Source organism: Scyliorhinus canicula, chromosome 4 (assembly GCF_902713615.1).
Source record: "Scyliorhinus canicula chromosome 4, sScyCan1.1, whole genome shotgun sequence".
In the NCBI taxonomy this organism is placed as follows: Eukaryota; Metazoa; Chordata; class Chondrichthyes; order Carcharhiniformes; family Scyliorhinidae; genus Scyliorhinus; species Scyliorhinus canicula.
This window is the reverse complement of record NC_052149.1, coordinates 164046458-164065325: the sequence shown is the minus strand read 5'-3', so window position 1 is coordinate 164065325 and position 18868 is coordinate 164046458. Positions and strand designations below refer to the sequence as shown.

Genomic DNA, 18868 nt, shown 5'->3' with positions numbered 1-18868 from the left:
TGTCATGTCCACAGTGCTAAAAAACGAGTGTAGCGCCGAGTCCAGAGGTGGCGATTTTTGGAGTGTCGGAAGATCCGGGAGTCGAGGAAGCGTTAGAGGCTGACATTTTGCCCTTTGTCTCCTTGGTAACCTGGAGACGGATATTGTTAGCGTAGAGGGACTCGAAGCCCCCAAAATCAAGGGTTTGGGTTCACAACATGGCTGGGTTTCTTAGACTTGAGAAAATTAAGTTCGCCCTGAGAGGATCAACATTAGTTTTCTCCGAAGAAGTTGATAAACAGCTGCCACCTCCGAACAAAACATAAACTGTCAGCAGATTCAATAAGGATGGCGGGTAGGGTGGAGTTAGGCTATTTTGTGTCTAGAGTAGGCGGGAACAGTGGGAGATGGAGGGATGTGTTGCACACTGAACTATGTTTACATTTGTATTTGTATCGTTTATTGCTATAAAACCATAAATGCCTTAACAAAATGTTTTTTTTTAATTACTGAAATCGCCACTCCCAACACTGCTGATTACGGGAGATCAATTGAAACTTGTTTTTTATTCCTCTCTTTATATCTCTGATTCCCTTTCAGATCCAGGTTTACTTCACAATATCTGTTAGAAATGCCCCATTACCAAATTTAAATCACAATCACAGAATACTGCAGTGCAGAAGAGGCCCTTCAGCCCATCGAGCCTGCACTGTTTATGAAAGGCCCTGACCTGCCCACCTAATCCCACTTGCCAGCACTTGGCCCATAGCCTTGAATGTTATGGCGTGTCAATTACTCATCCAAGTACTTTTGTTTAGTAAATATTTTATTGAGGCATTTCTAATTTTAACATTTTTCAACAATAACATCCAACAGAACCCACACCAAGTACTTTTTAAAGGATGCGAGGCATCCCGCCTCCACCCTCCCAGGCAGTCATTCCAGACAGTCACAACTCTCTGGGTAAAAACGTTTTCCTCAAATCACCCTCACTTTGAACTTGTATCCCCTCGTAATTGACTCTTCAACTAAGGGGAACAGCTGCTACCTATTCACTCTGTCCATGCCCCTCATAATCTTGTACACCTCAATCAGGTCACCCCTCAGTCTTCTCTGCTCCAGAGAAAACAAAAGTCTATCCAACCTATCTTTATAACTTCAATGTTCCATCCCAGGCAACGTTCTGGTGAATCTTCTCTGCACCCCCTCCAGTGCAATTGCATCCTTCCTATAAAGTGGTGACCAGAATTGCACATAGTACTCCAGCTGTGGCCTCACCACAGCTCCATCATAACCTCCCTGCTTTCGTAATCTATGCCCTGATTGATAAAAGCAAGTGTCCTATTGTTATGGGAGCGGCGTTTTCAGAACCCCAAAATGTATCATGGAATTCAACCAATCTCTCCCTTTAATGTATTGTTGCTTTTGAAGCACACGGCTTGGTCTCCAGGTGTGGTATTACAATTATGGACACATGGGTTTTTAAACACAAAACAATGTTTATTCCATGAATTCAACTTAACCTTTTTAAATAAACATTGGATCATTTACCACCCCTTACTCCAAAGATAACCCCGAAAATAATACAACACTAAATAATCCCTCAAAATGTTCCTTCAAACCACCAAAAGACTTAACACCTTTAACAACAGAAACACACCAGGTTAAAGACATTACTATTATGAGTTTAAATCACCCAAATAATTTGGAGATAATCTTTCCTGGCAGAGATCACCGCAGATCCAGCTCACAGCAAACACAGACACACCCAAGCTCTTTTCCTCAAAACTGAAACCCTAAACACTGCAAAATGGCTGAGCTAAAAACCCAGTTCCACCCACACTCTGACATCACTTCGGTAATATGAGCTGCTCCATTTCTTAAAGGTACATTGCTTAAACATCCATTTCTTAAAGGTACTCTCACATAGATCATAGAACATTACAGCGCAGTACAGGCCCTTCGGCCTCCTGTTGCGCCGTCCTGTGAAGCCTTCTTCACCACCCTATTAAACTGTCCTTCTGCCTTCAGAGATCTGTAGACAAACACGCCAAGGTCTCTTTGTTTTTCGGAACGTCCCAGTGTCAGACATTTCATAGCATACTTCCTTGTCAAATTATTCCTTAAAGTGCATCACCTCACACTTTTCAGGGTTAAATTCCATCTGCTACTTTCCTGTCTATATCTTCCTGTAACCCAAGGCACTTGTCACTCCTTATGACAATTTGCTCAAGAACCTCACAATCTCTCTCCCCGAGTTCCATAACTACCTCCTCATTCTCTTGGGTGAAGACAGATATGAAATATTCGTTCAGCACCGTATCAATGTCCTCTGGTTCCACCCACAGATTTCCCCCTTGGTCCTTAATGGGCCCTACCCTTTCCCTGGTTATACTCTTCCCATTGATGTACTTACAGAATAACTTGGAATTTTACCTACTTTTACCAGTGTTATGGGCCAGGGTTTAGAGAACCCCAAAGTGTATCATGGAGTTCACTTGACCCATAACTTTTAATAGATTGCGGTATGGGGAGCACATGGCCCACTCTACAGGTGTGTTACAGCAGAAATGGAAAAGTATTTTTTAATGCAAAACAATGTTTGTTCTATGAACTCAAGTTCACCTTTTTAAAACATACAGTGAACATTTTAGCAACCATTAACTCAAATACATCCCCCAAAAAATACAACACTAAGTAGTCCTTAAGCTGTCCTTTTAACATCCATAATACTTTAAAATTTAAAAAAACTTTAAACAGAAGCATATCAGGTTAAAGTTACTACTGAGAGCAGTTATTAGTTGTAAATCACCAAAGGATCGATTTACAGTCTTTAGATTACAGAGAGAAAGACTAATACACCTGTCTGTGACTGCAGCTATCCAGCTCTGAAAACGAAACTAAAACACACCCTGCAGCAAACAGCCTAAAACAAAAGTAAAATGCTGATCAACAGCGCAGCTCCACTCACACTCTGACATCACTGATAAACACTCATTTCTTAAAGGTACATTTCTTAAAGGTATTTTCACATGACACCAGCCAGAGCTTTCTCATATCCCCTCTTTGATCTCCTAATTGATTTCGTAAGCTCTATCCTGCACGTTCTGTACTCCACTAATGCCTCGGCAGACCTTCTCCCCTTATACTTGTTAAAAGCCTCTCTTCTCCTTCTCATTGGATCCTGAATGTCTCTGGTCATCCGTGGTTCTGTGGGTTTGTTACACCTTCCTATTACCCTAGAGGGAACATATTGACCTGTACCCTCCCCATTTCATCTTTGAACGCCCCCCACTGCTCTTCTGTAGATTTCCCCACAAGTAAGTCTTTCCAGTCTACCTTGGCCAGATCCTGCCTTATTTTGTTAAAATCTACTCGTTTTCCCTCAAACACAACCTCCTTTTGCAACTTGTCTATTTCTTTGTCCATTACAAATTTTAATTACTAAAGGAAATTAAATTCACGCAAAGTAATGAGTCACCAGGGCCTGATGGATTTCCAATGGAATTTTAGGAAATAAATTCTTATCACCACCTTCTTCGTTATTGTCTCTTTTAAAAATGGATAAGGATCCTCTGCATTGCAATTCATGCTGGCTATTTTCCCTTCTAAATGTGAATGTCAAGATACTATTTGAAGCCTTAGCCCTCTTTCTTTCACTCACGCTCTTTCTTTCTCGCTTGCTTGCGCTCACTCGTTTTCTTTACTGCTCGTGCGCTCTCTCACTCTTTCACTTGTGCATTCTTTCTCGCTGAAATATGATCTGCCCTGCAAGTAGTTTTCTTTATTTCCCCCAAGTCAGCAATAAATATATTAGAACTAAATTAGGGGGTTCATTTCCAAATTATATTCTCTAATCTTTTAACTAAATTACCCTTTGCTTTCTACCTCCAATCTGGAGCAAGATTGTGCTTCAGATTTATCAGAAGGTAGCTGGAAGTCTGTTCTCTCGTGTATATTCCTATTCTGTATGTGTAAGAAATGGATTGTTACAATTTAAAATCTTACTTCGTATCTATTTATCCAAAGTTAACTTACCTAAAATTTATCCAAATTTTGATCCAACCTGTGATAAATGCCATATTACCCCAGTCCCTCTAATTCCTATGTCCTGGCTATATCCTAAATTGCCTTGGTTGTGGACAAAAATCTTTACATCACTTACATATTTTTAGTAGTAACATTGAACCATCTCCTTTCAGTCCATAAGACATGGGAGCAGAGCAGAATTAGGCCACTCGGCCCATCGGTTCTGCTCCGCCATTCAATCATGGCTGATATTTTTCTCATCCCCATTCTCCTGCCTTCTCCCCACAACCCCTGATCCCCTTATTACTCAAAAACCTATCTATCTCTGTCTTAAAGACACAGTCTTCTGCAGCAAAGAGTTCCACAGATTCACCACCCTCTGGCTGAAGAAATTCCTCCTCATTTCTGTTTTAAAGGATCTTCCCTTTAGTCTGAGATTTTGTCCTCTGTTTCTAGTTTTTCCTACAAGTGGAAACATCCTCTCCACGACCACGCTATCCAGGCCTCACAGTATCCTGTAGTTTCAATAAGTTCCCCCCTCATCCTCCTAAACTCCAATGAGTATAGACCCAGAGTCTTCAACTGTTCCTCGTACGACAAGCTCTTCATTCCTGGGATCATTGTTGTGAACCTCCACTGGATCCTTTCCAACGCCAGTACATCCTTCCTTAGATACGGGGCCCAAAACTGCTCACAGTACTGCAAATGTGGTCTGGCCAGAGACTTGTACAGCCTCAGAAGTACATCCCTGGTCTTGTATTCAAGCCCTCACGACATGAATGCTAACATTGCATTTGCCTTCCTAACTGCCAACTGAACCTGCACGTTAACCTTAAGGGAACCATGAACGAGGACTCCCAAGTCCCTTTGTGCTTCTGATTTCCTAAGCATTTTCCCATTTTAAAAAATAGTCTATGCCTCCATTTCTCCTTCCAAAGTGCATAACCTCACACTTTTCCACATTGTATTCCATCTGCCACTTCTTTGCCCACTCTCCTAGCTTGTCTATGTCCTTCTGCTGCTCCCCTGCTTCCTCAATACTACCTGATCCTCTACAGATCTTTGTATCATCTGCAAACCTAGTAACAATACCTTGTTCCAGATCATTAATGTAGATTGTGAAAAGCTGTGGTCCAGCACCGAACCCTGAGGCACACCACTAGTCACTGGCTGCCATTCTGAAAAAGACTGCTTTATCCCCACTCTCTGCCTTCTGCCAATCATCCTCTATCCATGCCAGGATCTTGCCCTTAACACCATGGGCTCTTAACATTTAAGAATCTACAATGTGGCACCTTGGCAAAGGCCTTCTGGAAATCTAAATAAATCATGCCCACTGGTTCTCCTTTGTCTAACTTCCTTGTTACTTCCTCAAAGAACTATTTGTCAGACATGACCTCCCCTTGACGAAGCCTTGAAATGAAAAAAAGAAAAAAAAAATGAAAATCGCTTATTGTCACGAGTAGGCTTCAATTAAGTTACTGTGAAAAGCCCCTAGTCGCCACATTCCGGCGCCTGTCCGGGGAGGCTGATACGGGAATCGAACTGTGCTGCTGGCCTGCTTGAAAAGCCAGCGATTTAGCCCAGTGAGCTAAATCAGCCCCCTTGCTGACTCTGTCCTAATTTTATCATGCACTTCCAAGTACTCTGCGATTTCATCTTTAACAATGGACTCTAAAATCTTGCCAATGACTGAAGTCAGGCTAACCAGCCTATAATTTCCTGCCTTCTGCCCCCCTCCCTTCATAAACAGCGGTGTTACATTAGCCACTTTCCAGTCCTCTGTGACCCTTCCTTCCTCCAGTGATTCCTGAAAGATCACCAGCAATGCCTCCACAATCTCCTCGGCTATCTCTTTTGGAACTCTGGGGTCTAGTCCATCTGGTCAGGTGATTTATCCACCTTCAGACCGTTCTGTTTCCCAGAACCTTTTCCTTAGTGATGGTCACTGCACTCGCCTCTGCCCCCTGATTCTCCTGGAGCTCTGGCATCCCACTGGTGTCTTCCCTGAGAAGACTGATGCAAAATAACTATTCAGTCCCTCTGCCATTTCTTTATTTCCTATTATTACTTCTCCAGCCACATTTCCCAGTGCTCCAATATCTATTTTAGCCTCTTTACCTTTTATATATTAACTCTTCCTATCTTCCTTCATATTACTCGCTCCCTTGCACACATTTTGTCTTCTCCCCCTTTATTGCTTTTTTAGTAGTCCTTTGTTCGCTTTTAAAGGCTTCCCAATCCTCTGACTGCCCACTAATCCTCGCTACTTTGTCTGCTTTTTCTTTTGCTTTTATACTGTGCTTGACTTGCCTCGTCAGCCATGTCCTCCCCTTAGCATGTTTTCTCCTCCTTGGGAATTTCTGTTGTGCCTCCTGAATAACCCCCAAAAACTCCTGCCATTGCTGTTCCAGTGTCTTCCCTGCTACGCTCTTTCTCCAATCAACTCTGGCCAGCTCCTCCGTCATGTCTTTGTAGTTACCCTTATTTAATTGTAATACCGTTACATCTGATTGCAGCTTCTCCCCCTCAAACTGCAGGGTAAATTCTGTCATATTGTGGTCACTGCTCCCTAAGGGTTCCTTCAATTTCCTAATCACCAAATACCGAATTGCCTGCTCCCTAGAATATAGAACATCGAACATTACAGCGCAGTTCAGGCCCTTTGGCCCTCGATGTTGCGCCGACCTGTGAAACCACTCAAAAGTCCATCTACACTATTCCCTTATCATCCATATGTTTATCCAATGACCATTTAAATGCCCTTAATGTTGGCGAGTCCACTACTGTTGCAGGCAGGGCATTCCACGCCCTTACTACTCTCTGAGTAAAGAACCTACCTCTGACATCTGTCCTATATCTATCTCCCCTCAATTTAAAGCTATGTCCCCTTGTGCTAGACATCACCATCCGAGGAAAAAGACTCTCACTGTCCACCCTATCTAATCCTCTGATCATCTTGTATGCCTCAATTAAGTCAACTCTTAACCTTCTTCTTTCTAACGAAAACAGCCTTAAGTCCCACAGCCTTCCCTCAAAGGATCTTCCCTCCATACCAGGCAACATCCTGGTAAATCTCCTCTGCACCCTTTCCAATACTTCCACATCCACATGCGGCGACCAGAACTGCACGCAATACTCCAAATGCGGCCGCACCAGAGTTTTGTACAGCTGCAACATGACCTCGTGGCTCCGAAACTCAATCCCTCTACCGATAAAAGCTAACACACCGTATGCCTTCTTAACAACCCTATCAACCTGGGTGGCAACTTTCTGGGATCTATGGACATGGACACCGAGATCTCTCTGCTCATCTACACTACCATTAGCCCAGTACTCTGCCTTCCTGTTATTCCTTCCAAAATGAATCACCTCACACTTTTCTGCATTAAACTCCATTTGCCCCCTCTCAGCCCAGCTCTGCTGCTTATCTATGTCCCTCTGTAACTTGCAACATCCTTCCACACTGTCTACAACTCCACCGACTTTAGTGTCATCTGCAAATTTACTAACCCGTCCTTCTGCGCCCCAAAACAGATCCTTGTGGTACACCACTAGTAACTGAACTCCAGGCTTAACATTTCCTATCAACCACCACCCTTTGTCTTCTTCCAGCTAGCCAATTTCTGATCCAAGTTGCTAAATCACCCTGAATCCCATGCCTCTATTTTCTTCAATAGCCTACCATGGGAACCTTATCAAACGTTTTACTGAAATCCATATACACCACATCAACTGCTTTACCCTCGTCCACCTGTTTGGTCACCTTCTCAAAGAACTCAATAAGGTTTGTGAGGCACGACCTACCCTTCACAAAACCATGTTGACTATTGCTAATCAGATTATTCCTTTCCAGATGATTATAAATCCTATCTCTTATAAACCTTTCCAAGACTTTGCCCACAACTGAAGTAAGGCTCACTGGTCTATAGTTACTGGTGTTGTCTCTTCTCCCCTTCTTGAACAAGGGGACAACATTTGCTATCCTCCAGTCTTCTGGCACTATTCCTGTCGACAATGATGACATAAAGATCAAAGCCCAAGGCTCAGCAATCTCTTCCCTAGCTTCCCAGAGAATCCTCGGATAAATCTCATCTGGCCCAGGAGACTTATCTATTTTCACACTTTCCAGAATTGCTAACACCTCCTCCTTATGAACCTCAAGCCCTTCTAGTCTAGTAGCCAATCTCCGCATTCTCCTCAACAATATTGTCTTTTTCCTGTGTGAATACTGACGAAAAATATTCACTTAGCACCTCTTCTATCTCCTCTGACTCCATGCACAACTTCCCACTACTGTCCTTGACTGGCCCTATTCTTATCCTCATCATTCTTTTATTCCTGACATACCTATAGAAAGCTTTAGGGTTATCCTTGATCCTACCTGCCAAAGACTTCTCATGTCCCCTCCTGGCTCCTCTTAGCTCTCTCTTTAGGTCCTTCTTAGCTAACTTGTAACTCTCGAGCGCCCTAACTGAATCTTCACGTCTCATCTTTACATAAGCCTCCTAAGGGGAGAAAAAAAAAGAAAGAAAGAAAGGGGCAGCACGGTAGCATGGTGGTTAGCATAAATGCTTCACAGCTCCAGGGACCCAGGTTCAGTTCCTGGCTGGGTCACTGTCTGTGCGGAGTCTGCACGTCCTCCCCGTGTGTGCGTGGGTTTCCTCCGGGTGCTCCGGTTTCCTCCCACAGTCCAAAGATGTGCGCGTTAGGTGGATTGGCCATGCTAAATTGCCCATAGTGTCCTAAAAAGTAAGGTTAAGGGGGGGGGGGGGGGTTGTTGGGTTACGGGTATAGGGTGGATACGTGGGTTTGAGTAGGGTGATCATTGCTCGGCACAACATCGAGGGCTGAAGGGCCTGTTCTGTGCTGTACTGTTCTATGTTCCATGTTCTTCCTCTTGACAAGTAATTCAACTACTTTAGTAAACCACGTTTCCCTCGCTCGACCACTTCGTCCCTGCCTGACAGGTACATACTTATCAAGGACACGTTGTTCCTTGAACAAGCTCCAAATTTCAATTGTGCCCATCCCCTGCAGTTTCCCTTCCCATCCTATGCATCCCAAGTCTTACCTCATCGCATCATAATTGCCTTTCCCCCAGCTACAACTCTTGCCCTGCGGTATATACCTATCTCTTTCCATCACTAAAGTGAACGTAACCGAATTGTGGTCACTATCACCAAAGTGCTCACCTACCTCCAAATCTATCACCTGTCCTGGTTCATTATCCAGTACCAAATCCAATGTGGCCTTGCCTCTCGTTGGCCTATCTACATACTGTGTCAGGAAACTCCCATGCACACATTGGACAAAAACGGACCCATCTAAAGTACTCGAACTATAGCGTTTCCAGTCAATATTTGGAAAGTTAAAGTCCCCCATAACAACTACCCGGTTACTTTCGCTCCTATCCAGAATCATCTTTGCAATCCTTTCCTCTACACCTCTGGAACTTTTTGGAGGCCTATCAAAAACTCCCTACAGGGTGACCTCTCCTTTCCTGTTTCTAACCTCAGCCCATACTACCTCAGTAGACGAGTCCTCATCAAACGTCCTTTCTGCCACCGTAATACTGTCCTTGACTAACAATGCCACCCATCCCCCTCTTTTACCACCTTCCCTGAGCTTACTGAAATATCTGAACCCTGGAACCTGCAACAACCATTCCTGTCCCTGCTCTATCCATGTCTCCGAAATGGCCAGAACATCAAAGTCCCAGGTACCAACCCATGCAGCAAGTTCACCCACCATATTCCGGATGCTCCTGGCGTTAAAATAGACACACTTTAAACCATCTTGCTGCCTGCTGGTACACTGCTGCAACTTTGAAACCTTACTCATGACCTCACTACTCTCAACCTCCTGTATACTGGAGCTACAATTCAGGTTCCCAACCCCTGCTGAATTAGTTTAAACCCTCCTGAAGAGCATTAGCAAATTCCCCCCCCCAGGATATTGGTACCCCTCTGGTCCAGGTGTAGACCATCCCGTTTGTAGAGGTCCCACCTACCCCAGAATGAACCCCAATTATCCAGGTATCTGAAACCCTCCCTCCTGCACCATCCCTGTAGCCACGTGTTCAACTGCTCTCTCTCCCTATTCCTCGTCTCGCTAACACGTGGCACGGGTAACAACCCAGAGATAATAACTCTGTTTGTTCTCAATCTAAGTTTCCACCCGAGCCCCCTGAATTCCTGCCTTACATCCCTATCCCTTTTCCTACCTATGTTGTTGGTGCCAATGTGGACCACGACTTGAGGCTGCTCCCCCTCCCCCTTAAGGATCCCGAAAACACGATCCGAGACATCGAGGACCCTGGCACCTGGGAGGCAACACACCAACCTCGAGTCTCTCTCGTTCCCACAGCATCTCCTATCTATCCCCCTAACTATGGAGTCTCCAATGACTAATGCTGTACTCCTCTTCCCCCCCCCCCCCCCTTCCGAGCAACAGGGACAGACTGTGCCAGAGACCTGTACCCCATGGTTTAACCCTGGTAAGTCATCCCCCCCACCAGTATCCAAAGCGGTATAATTGTTACTAAGGGGAACGACCACAGGGGATCCTTGTACTGACTGCTTCCTCCCAGCCCTTCTCACCGTCACCCATCTAGCTTCATTCCCAGCAGTAACTACATCCCTGAAGCTTCTGTCTATGATCACCTCTGTCTCCCGAATGATCCGAAGTTCATCCAACTCTAGCTCCAGTTCCCTAACACGGTTTCTGAGGAGCTGGAGATGGGTGCACTTCCCACATGTGAAATCAGCAGGGACACTGGCGGCGTGCCTCACCTCAAACATTCTGCAGGAGGAATATTGCACTGCCTTGCCTGCCATCCCCTCTGGATAAAACAAGAAAAAGAAAGGAAGAGCTTACCTGATATTCACTCAACCCCTTAGGTTAGAGGAGGTGGAAGGGTGGGGGACACTACAAGTGTAGTGTCTCGGGTTTAGCAACCACCCAACTTATATACATGTACTAACAAGGCCGCTTCTCCTGCAAGATAAGTTTTTAAATAGTAGGTTCTTTCAAAAGCTGCTCCAAAAACCACCTCTTAGACCTTCCACAAGTTCTTTTTCTGGGGATCCACTATCAACCTGATTTTCCCAGTCCAGCTGCATATTGAAGTCCCCCGTAATTATTGCCTTTTATACAAACCTTTTCTATTTCCTAGTATATTTTCTGCCCCACACCCTGACTACTGCTAGGGGGGCTGTACATAACTCCCATCAGAGTCTTTTGACCTTTGCAATTCCTCAACTCTACCCATGGAGATTCTATACCTTCTGACCCTTTATTGATCCGTGCTATCGATTTAACTTCATTCCTTACTAACAATGCAACCCCCACCCACTTTGCCCATCTGCCTGTCCTTTCGATAGGACACATATATCCTTGGATATTTAGATCCCAGACCTGATCCCCTTGCAGCCACGTTTTGTGATGCCCACAACATCGTATTGGCCGATTTCAATGTGCGCAACAAGCTCATTTACCTTCCGTATACTACGCGCATTTAGGGTCAACACCCTCAGTCCTGCATTGACCGTTTCCCTTCTCACACTTGACACCTTTTTTGCTCTGCCTGAGGGTGATGTTGTTCTCTTATTTTGGTTCTCTATTTCCCCTTCAGTTATTACATTTTCTAAACTAACATTCTGGTTCCCACCCCCCGCCATACTAGTTTAAATCCTCCCAAGTAACGCTGGAAAGCCCAGCCAGGATATCGGTGCCCCTCCAGTTTAGATGCAGCCCATCCTTCTTTTACAGGTCCCACCTGCCCCAGAAGAGATCCCAATGATCCAAAAATCTGAAACCCTCCCTCTTATACCACTAGTTTAGCCACGTGTTTAGCTGCACTGTACTATTGTTTCTAGCCTCACTGGCACGTGGCACAGGGAGTAATCCTGAGATTACAACCCTAGAGGTCCTGCTTTTTAGCTTACTGCCTAACTCCCTGGACTACTTCTGCAGGACCTCAACACTCTTCCTGCCAATGTCGTTAGTACCTATGTGTCCTACGACTTCTGGCTATTCATCTTCCCCCTTCAGGATGTCCTGTGTTCGTTCAGAGACTTCCTTGACCCTGGAACCACAGAGGCAACATATCATCCTGGAGTCTCCTTCACGTCCACAGAAGCGCTATCTGTGCCCTTTACTATAGAGTCCCCTATAAACTATCGCTCTTCTGCACTTTGCCCTCCCCTGCTGAACAATAGAGACAGTTGTGGTGCCACTGTTCTGGCTGCTGTTGTTTTCCCCTGAAAGGCTTTCCCCCCGCCCCAACTGTATCCAAAACGGTACACCTGTTAGAGAAGGGGACAGCCACAGGGGATTCCTGCACTGACTTTCTGTCCTTTTGTAGCGGTCACCCATCTGTCTGCTAACTCCTATCTATGATGCTTTCCGCCACCTGCATGATCCTAAGTGCATCCAACTGCTGCTCCAATCGAACCACTCAGTCCGTGAGGAGCTGCCATTGGTTACACTTGCTGCAGATGTAGTCGACCAGAACGCTGTAAACGTCACAGATCTGCCACGTCTCACAGTTAGAGCACTGCACCCCACTGAGTGACATTTAAGCATTAGTTAATTGATTTAAAACAAATTAAATTGTTATTAGATTAAGTTACAATTAACTATATAGCCCTGGCGCTAGATTTTTACTCTAAAGTTAAATGCTAAATACTAATCTCTGCCCTCGGGTTTACTTACTCCTCTACCTAGTTAATTAATTAGTTTTAATTATTTATTTATTTTCAAATTTAACAGATTTCATACCAGCCAATCAGGGTCACAGTCAAACCACATGGCATCTCTCTTACCAAAATTCTGACTGATGCACTCGTCTTTTCAACATTATTGGCTAGGTGCATTATTCTATTAAATTGGAAGCAGTCTGCCCTGCCCTCTTTTACCAATTGGATATGCGATCTTATGCTGAAGAGAAAATTAAGTACACTTTAAGAGGCTGCACTGATGGATTTTTATATAGTTTGGCAGCCTTTCCTAGACTATTTTCAGGAATGAGCAGGTTGTCTTCTGACGAGTTGAAACGGCTGGGCTTGTTTCCACTGAGTTTAGAAGAGTGAAGTGTGACTTGATTGAAGTGTACAAGATCCTGAATAATATTGACAAGATGGACTTTGAAAGGATGTTTCCTCCTGTGGGTGAGTCCAGACTAGGGGGCACTGTTTTAAACTTGGGGGTCACCCTTATAGGACTAAGATGGAGAGAATTATTTTGAGAATTGTGTGACTTTGGAATTCTCTGCCTTAGAAGGAAGCATGATGACTGAATATTTTTATTGGGGTCGATGGAGAATGTGGAACTCCATACAAGCAGATCAGCCACAATCTTATTGAATAGTTGAGAAGGCTCAAGAGGCCGAATGGTCTACTTCTACTAGTTTGTATGTTCATAGCTAAAAAAAAAAAACTTCCTTGTCCTTTCCTTTCTTTCTTTACCAAATGCAAGTTTATTAAATTATTGCTGGGCTCTTAAGCTATTTTTCAGACTATTCATTATGACTTAAAATTTAATAAACATCAATGAATGAGGTCATTGAGTGAATAGAATTGAAATTAAAAGTTTTTGATCTAAGTGCACCTGTAATAAAATACATAAACTGGTGCCACAAAAGAGGTAAATGATTTTGATATAAGCATCATTACTCAGACATAGTTACAAGATAACCAAAGTTGAGAAATAAATATTCCAGAGAGCACGATATTTTGGAAAGACAGGTGAAATGGCAGAGGAGGAATTGTAAACCTGCTAGTAAAGGATGACATGAGGACTTTTGAGGGAAGGGATCAGGTCAAAATGTTAAACCAAAATACATTCTGCGGAAAACAAGGTGAGAAAGACCAATCTGTGGTTCACTCAGGAAGTTAGTGATAGTATTAGGTTAAAATAAGAGGTTTGCAATGTTGCAAAAAAAACAAAATGTTTGAGGATTGGGAATGTTTTCGAAACCAGCAAAGAGCAACCAAATAGTTGATATAGGGAAACAAAAATTAGACTAAACCAGCCAGTAATATAAAAACAGGTTGCAAGAGCTTTTATAAGTGTATAAAAGGGAAGCGATAACTTTGGTCAGTTAGGATCAGAGACAGGGGAAATTATCATGGGAGAGTGAGGAGGTGGCGGAGGCATTGAACACCTATTTTGTCTGTCTTCAGTCGAAGACACAAGCTTCATTCCAAAAATAATAGTAAACTGGAGGCAATAATGAGGGAGGAAATTGGGAAAATTAATATCAATGGAGAAAAAGGTAAGGAACTAAATTATATCAAATCCCAGAGACCTAATGGCCTGCATATTAGTATTCTAAAGGAGAAAGCTGTGATTTTTCAGAATTTGTTAGATTCAGGAATGGTCCCATTAGATTGGAAGTTGGCAAATATTGCTCCACTTTTCAAGAAATGAGGGAGAACCTAAAAGGGAACTATAGACCAGTCAGCTTAACATCAGTTGTTGGGCAAATGCTGTAACCTATTAAGGAAGTATTGTTACGATCCCAGTTTACAGACCTGGATGGGAAGATCCCAAAATGGCACTCTCAAAAGACCATAATGTTAACTTTTTCAAAATAAAATCTGGAGGAACAGACTCGAGGGACCCCTAATTAGTTATAACAGTATGACAAAAGTATTTATTAAACATGAAAAAATTGACTTGTAACACAATATGCCTCTTTCCCCCCCCCCCCCCCCCCCCCCCCCCCGGCCCACTAGTATAACAATTACACATATTACAAAGTACATCTTATTCTACAATGGTGTTTCAATGACACAGCCCCCTTTAAGCACACAAGATGACTGGGCAAATACACTCTCCTCTCTGAACCCAAAGTGAATGTTTTTGGATGTCCCCTCAGATTTCTCCCCCCCCCCCCCCACTCCCAATGATTGTCACATGAGGGTTTCCAAACTCCACTCCTAAAAACTTGCTTTAAGATCTTCTCGCATAAATATGCTTTATCTTCGCAGTTTGCTTTCCGAAATCCAGACCAGGTTTTCCAAATGACACTTCTAACAGTGAATCCAGTCCAGAATTTTACACCAACCTCTTTAGAATTTCTTTGTCTTGTCTGTTGTGCAAACTGCACACAAATGCTTTAACACTTGATTCCCAAACTATTAAACTGACATCAGATGTTTTACCTACCTCTGAAGTCTGCAGTCCCACTTTAAACCTAGTTACTGTGATTATCTCTTCAACTCAAAATACTTTCTTTACTCTACCTTGAATTTTTCTGAGCCATACCTTGGTCTCTGCTCTCTTTAACTCCAGTCATCAACACTCTGCCTCAATTCTCTGGCCTGTAACTTGTACTTCAGGAAGCCTGCCTCTTTGCAGATCCTGTCCTGTCCAGTCATTCTTCTGGCAGAGTTGAGAGATGTTCACTCCCAACTGTCCACAAATTCAACTAAAACTTAAAAGCTTCTCTACCGTACAAGGCCCCAGTTGTGAAGCAACACCACATACCTCTGCTGGCCCAATTATTTACTCTTCAAGTCATAATCCTCTCGAAGTACGATAGAAACACCGTTGGAACTGAACCAACCCACACGCATACAAACACCTTTGTCGAGCATGAATCAAGCTATAGGTTTTACCCTTCAGGTACAGAAAAATTAAGTTAAACCCACTTAAAACTATAGTTTATTTCTAAGGTTTACCAATGCAAATATGAATCCCTTAAAACTACCTTTGTCTCTTAACAGTGTAAATAGTGCAATGTTAGAAAAGCATAGTATGAGCCAGTCAACATGGTGTTACCAAAGGGAAATCCCATTTACAAATCTGCTGAAGTTTTTTGAGTATGTAACTTGTAATGTAACTAAATTTTTGGTAAGGTATTGCAAAATAGGCAAGTAAGTGTGCATGGAGTTGGAGGTAATATGTTAGCATGGATAGAGTATTGGTTAACAGATAGGAAACAGTGTGTGTGTGTAAATTGGAATTGAGTGGTGGGATACCACAAGGGTCAGTGCTGGGGCCTCAACTATTCACAATCTATATTAATGACTTGGATGAAGAGACAGCAGTAATGTATTTAAGTTTACTGATAATACAAAACTGGGTGGAAAGTAAACCATGGGGAAGACAGAGGCTGCGAAGACCAGTTAAGTGAATGGGCAACAAGATAGCAGATAGATTATAATATCGGGAAATGTGAAGTTAATCACTTTGAAAGAATAGAAGAACTAATTTTTTTTTAAGGTGAGAAATTTGCACGTATACATGTTCAGAGAGACTTGAGTGCACTCAGGGAACGCTTGGAATTAACATACTGGTACAGCAAGCAATTAGAATGGCAAATGGAATATTGGCCTTTATGCAAGGGGATTGGATTACAGGAATAAAGAAATCTTGCTGAGCTGTGCAGGACTTTGGTGAAACCACATCTGGAATGCTGTGCCGTTCTGGCATCCTCATTTAAGAAAAGGTTGCATTGGAGGTGGTATGGCAACAGTTCAGTAAATTGGTCTCTGGGATGAGGGGGTTGACCTAAGGCAAATTTGATCCATTTACATTGCCGTTTAGAAGAATGAGAGGTGATCTAATTGAAACGTACAAGGTTCTGCTGATAGAGTAGAGGCTGAGATTTCATTTCTACTGGTTAGGGAATCTAAAATATGGGGCACAGTCACAGGATAAGGGACCAATCATTTAGGATGGGGATGAGAGGAAATTGCTTCATTCAAAGGGTTGTGAGCCCAGAGGGTTGTGGGCGCTCCATCATTGAATACATTTAAGGCAGGGATAGAGTTTGGTCTCTGGGATTACAGGAATATGAGGAATGGGCAGAGTTAAAGACCAAGACCGTATTGAATGCAGAGCGTGCTTGAAAGGCCACATGGTCTTGTGCCTGTAGGGCCAGGAGAATAAATAACTTTCATACGTATTTATGTTTATTATGTTACGAAATGTATTTATACATACAACTTCTGTTGGAAACTTGAATTCTATTTATAAAAGAATATCCAAAGTGGCATAACTTAAAAGGTTGTATTGCCACCTCATTCTACCATGAGGGTAATGCTTTGCTTCTCATCAGAATCCACTATCTTTTTTTTTCAAGCTGAGATGCAAATCTTTTTTCCCCAGCGAAATATAATCTCTATTCTACCCCCCTCCCCCACTTAATTTCTGGAGCATATATTTATAGGCTCAGATCCATATCACAGTTTAGAAATCTACAATGCATGTAATCAAACATGTTATAATTTGAGGAATGCAATGGACCAGGAGGAAATGGTGAGAGAAAGTTATAATTTGAGGAATGCAACAGACCAGGAGGAAGTGGTGAGAGAAAGTAATCTTCACACCATCCCTGCCCCCCTCAGTTTTTCCCATTTTCTGTTTGTCCAATTTTAGTATTGATGCTCCCTTTTCTGAATTCTCCCACCCGAGGAAATGGTTTATCTCCATATGCCCTTTTGAATCCCTCAATTATTTAAAAGACCTTACTTTGATTCCGTCTTAATCTTCTGTACTGCAGTGAATATAAGGCAGGGTCCTAGACTTGTTTCCCGGCTTGGGTCACTGTCTATAGTCTGCACGTTCTCCCAGTGTCTGCGTGGAATTTATCCGGGTGCTCCGGTTTCCTCCCACAAGTCCCAAAAGATGTGTGTATTAGGTGAATTGGACATTCTGAATTCTCCCTCAGTATACCCGAACAGGCTCTGGAATGTGGCGACGAGGGGATTTTCACAGTAACTTCATTGCAGTGTTAATGTAAGTCTACTTGGACACTAATTAAGATTATTATAATCTCCTGACTTCCAAATGCCTGTCCGCCATCTGCAAGACTCAAGTTGTTTGCATAAGTGTAGCTCCAATTACAGTCAAGAAGTTGGAATTGCTCCAGGAAAGGATGACCTACTTGATAGCCTCCCTGACTACCACATTTCCTACCAGGACAAAGGAGCAGCGATTAAAGGCCTGATGCACTACAGTAACTCACGATAGCTCCTTTGACAGCACTTAAACCTGTGACCACTACCATCTAGAAACACAAGGGCAGCAGTCATGAGGAAACACCATCATCTACAATTTCTTTCCAAGCCAAACACCATCCTGACTTAAAATTTCCTTCACGGTCACTGGGTCAAAAAACAGGAACTCCCCTTCCTTACAACACTGTGGTGGAGCATGGACTTCAGCAGTTCAAGAAAACTACTTATTACCACCTTCTTGAGGGCAATCACGATGGTTGTGGCAGCAATGCTCAGTGGGTGGCACAGTGGTTAGCACTGCTGTCTCACTGTACCAGGGACCCAGGTTCAATTCCGACCTCTGGTGGCATTCTCCCGTGTCTGCATGGATTTCCTCCGGGTGTCTAGGTTTCCTCCCACGATCCAAAGATGTGCAGGTTAGGTGGATTGTCCATGCTAAATTGCCCTTGGTGTCCAAAAGAGTGGTTGGGGTGGGGACATGGGAATAGGTTGGGTGCTCTTTCGGAGGGTCAGTGCAGACTCAGTGGGCTGAATGGCCGTCTGCACTGTAGGGATTTTATTCCTGGAATGAATGTTTTTACAAATCTCAGTCAAATTTGGCCAGGCAGACAATGCCATACATAATTTTAAGCAAATATGTTCATGTATGAACCAGTTCTCTGTATCCCACAAGGATTTGAACTATAAACAGACAGTCCCTCAATAGACGTGAATTCCCAGCTTTTAATTTTCTCCTAGATCAAAATCATTGCTCCTTTATTCAGCAGCTATGGCTGTTAATATTATGTTCTGTTCTTGAAGGCTGTAAACCACTTATTTTAAATCATTAACATTGCAAAGTGAGATTCCTATTTAAATTTTTTTCAGAAAGTAATTTCATAAGAATA

At 43.1% G+C, this 18868-nt stretch overlaps 1 protein-coding gene across 2 annotated transcripts in view; it reads left to right on the top strand.

Moving 5' to 3' along the window:
• Nucleotides 1-18868, top strand: part of cpeb4b (cytoplasmic polyadenylation element binding protein 4b) — a 147369-nt gene that overhangs the window by 83287 nt on the left and 45214 nt on the right. The gene's annotated exons all lie outside the window — the stretch shown is intronic.